Genomic DNA, 4,048 nt, shown 5'->3' on the forward strand with positions numbered 1-4,048 from the left:
ATCTTAAAATAATTTGTTCTAACTCTCTGAAGAAAGTCCATGGTATTTAGATAGGGATTGCATTAAACGTGTACATTGCCCTGGGTAACATTGACATTTTCACAATATTAATTCTGCCAATCCATGAGCATGGAATATTTTTCCATCTCTTTGTGTCTTCCTCAATTTCTTTCAGAAGTGTCCTATAGTTTTTAGGGTATAGATCCTTTACCTCTTTGGTTAGGTTTATTCCTAGGTATCTTATGCTTTTGGGTGCATTGTAAATGGGATTGACTCCTTAATTTCTCTTTCTTCAGTCTCATTGTTAGTGTATAGAAATGCCACTGACTTCTGGGCATTGATTTTGTATCCTGCCACGCTGCCAAACTGCTGTATGAGTTCTAGCAATCTTGGGGTGGAGGCTTTTGGGTTTTCTATGTAGAGTATCATGTCATTGGGGAAGAGGGAGAGTTTGACTTCTTCTTTGCCAATTTGAATGCCTTAATGTCTTTTTGTTGTCTGATTGCTGAGGCGAGGACTTCCAGTACTATGTTGAATAGCAGTGGTGAGAGTGGACATCCCTGTCTTGTTCCTGATCTTAGGGGAAAGGCTCCCAGTGCCTCCCCATTGAGAATTATATTTGCTGTGGGCTTCTCGTATATGGCTTTTAAGATTTCGAGGAATGTTCCCTCTATCCCTACACTCTGAAGAGTTTTGATCAGGAATGGATGCTGTATTTTGTCAAATGCTTTCTTTGCATCTAATGAGAGGATCATATGGTTCTTGGTTTTTCTCTTGCTGACATAGACATTTTCTAAGACATTCATTCACCTGTTGTTCAAGCCATATATGAGAGTTAAAAAGTGATGGGTGAGGGTGGATTTGGTGGCTTAGTCAGTTGATCATGGGACTCTTGATTTTGGCTCAGATCATGATTTCAAGGTTGTGAGATCAAGCCCCACATCGGGCTCCACACTTGGCATGGAGCCTGCTTAAGATTATCTCTCTCCCTCTCCCTCTGCACTTCCTTCCCTCTCTCCCTCAAAAGAAGAAAAAAAGTGATGAGAAAATAAAAAGAATTCACAATGTAATTTTTAGGGACCTATATTGGCATACATCTCTGTAATTCCACCAAAGATAAACAGTTTCATGTTTGTTGTTCTTGAATGGGGGGCAAGTTCCAGGAGTTCTCCCTAACTTTCTTCTACCGCGTTAGCCCTCATACCATGGATGAGGAAGCTCCTGCACAGATGTGAGCAGTTGCACACAAATAAAACACTATAATGAAATCAGGCACTGGAGGAGAGACTAGAGGGTAACTTCAAGTATGTTCACAAACATATTGATGGTTACGCAATGTTTATTGCATTTTCCATTCCCAGTCTCTTTATAAGTATATGTAAATAATACATATATGAGTATTCGTATAAGCTGTATCCTTGCAAGTCAGGGTTTTTATTTATGTCTCTTGGGCATGCTGGTATCTTATTCTAGTTATGGATCTGAAGGCAACGATGGGTAGTATATTCATCTTCAGGAGAAGAGAAATCTTGCAACGGAACAGGTGTGCTTTGAGCAAGAGAGGTGGCTTCCCTAGGATAGGTGCTGCTTCTTTCTGCTGGTGCAGAAAGCTGGGGAATTGTTAAGAGTCCAAGATTCTAAGATTCACGCTGACCTATCCAAAAATCCCTATCCAAAACCTATGTTTCTCCTTCCTTTCCACTCGATACCTTTTCTTTCCCAGAGGAGAATTAATGGAGGCTCTGCATCTAATTCACTGACTCACTCTCACACAATTACATGTTGCATCTGATGTTCGGCACATTTTCCCTGTAGCTATAAGAAATAAGATATCTTTAGGGCTTTTATAGAAGCCCTCAGGTTCTCTGATTGGGGTTTCAGCACGGAATTTATTTCTTTGTGCGTGAGCTGTCACGCGTACCATCCCAACCCATAGTCTTATCATATTACTACCCTCAACTGTAACAGCCACAGGGCCTATCCATCTTGTATCCGGTTAGCCTTCCGTACCAAATGGCAACAGGTCGTTAAAAGTAAGTATTAAAAGTAATCTGGATGTCACTGATGCTGTATATAATGTCCTCTTGACCCAGTTTCAGAATCCCATTTTTGAAGATATGTTTATGGTATCCAGTGCTGAGTGGTAGAGTGAAGACAAGAAAATTTAAAATACTTGTAATTGAACAGCAATGTTTTATATTAAAATTATAACTATAGCACTATTTAGCGACATTTATCGGAAAACTAGAAATACTGAAAGCAGCTGAGGTAACTTTCAATTCCAAAAATTTAAAAGGTCAATATAACAAACATAGGTAAACACAAAGAAGGAAATAATAAATTTAAGCTGAGACCATATGATGATTGTCCTTCTCCAACTGACTTATTTCACTCAGCATAATACCCTCCAGTTCCATCCACTTCAAAGCAAATGGTGGGTATTTATCTTTTCTGATTAGCATAATAAAAGCCAGTGGAGAAATTTAACAAATCTGAAATCAGATTATTTTTAAAAAATCAATAAAATAGAGTTATCAAGATAAGAGATAATACATGAAAAAATGTATAAATGGGAAATAAGGACAAATATAAAAGTAATCAAAATTGTAAATGTATATATGAATATATATATATACACATTTATATGAATATCTCTACAGTAATGGTTTTGAAAACTGAATGATATGCATAAATATCTGGAGAAAAAATAAATTACCAACTAGGAATAAGAATAAATATAAAACTTGAATAGACAAATTTAAATAGGTTCAAAATGATAATCCAAGATATTCCTTCAATAAAGCCCTAGGTCAAGGAATTTTTTTTACAATTACACCAAAATTTCAAGAAATTAATAATCTATGTTGCAAAACATTTTTCTATGTGATGAAACTATGTTATCAAAAAGAGAGAGAGAAAAAAAAAAGATAATGTTGCCCAGTTCAGTTTCTTAGGCAAGAATAAAAACATGACTTAGTCAACAATCTAAAAGGCCAAAAAAAAGGGAGAGTAAAAGAAAGCTATTTTGACAACTGATTAGCATTGCATCATGTATGAACACAGATGTGACATGCTTAGTTAAGATGTCTAGTTAATTGAACTCAGTACATTATTTTAAAATATAGTGATCACACACACTAATATATATATAAATATATATATATATAGTGATCACATGGGGCACCTGGCTGGCTGAGTTGGTTAAGCAGCAGACTCTTGACCTCAGGCAGGCTCCGTGGGGAGTCTGCTGGAGGATTTCTCTCCCTCTCCCTCTGCCCCTCCGTACCACACACACTCATGTGCACGTGTGCTCTCTCTCTCTCTCTCTCTCTCTGTCAAATAAATCTATAAAAATACATATACAGTAATCAGGTTTCTCACAAATCCATCCATGGTTAACATATGAAATAAATATAATGTACATATGTTTTCTATACACATTTACATTTTAGATTTTCTTCAGGTATTTCAGAAATACCTAATGTCTTCCTATGTTGTGTAGTTATATATATAATAAAGTATTATACACACATGAATATACATATTAGCATTTTTTAATTTTTTATTTAAATTAAATTTGCTAACGTGTAGTATAACACCCAGTGCTCATCCCATCAAGTGCCCTCTTTGGGTGCCATCAAGTCACCCAGTTACCCCATCCCCTACCCACCTCCCTTTCTACAACTCTTTGTTAGGAGTCTCTCATGGTTTGTCTCCCTCTCTGGTTTTTCCCACTCAGTTCCCCTCCTTTTCCTTATAATCCCTTTCACTATTTCTTATATTCCCCATGTGAGTGAGACCATATGATGATTGTCCTTCTCTGATTGACTTATTTCACTCAGCATAACACCCTCTAGTTCCATCCATGTTGAAGCAAATTGTGGGTATTAGTCTTTCTGACTAGCATTTTTTAAAAGCATTAAATAATATTAAAAAAGCATTGTTAGGGGTGTCTGGGTGGCTTAATCATTTCAGCATCTGACCTTTGGTTTCAGTTCAGGTCATGATCTCAGGGGCATGAGATCAAGCCCTGCCTCAGACTACTCGC

Source organism: Vulpes vulpes, chromosome 5, assembly GCF_048418805.1.
Source record: "Vulpes vulpes isolate BD-2025 chromosome 5, VulVul3, whole genome shotgun sequence".
In the NCBI taxonomy this organism is placed as follows: Eukaryota; Metazoa; Chordata; class Mammalia; order Carnivora; family Canidae; genus Vulpes; species Vulpes vulpes.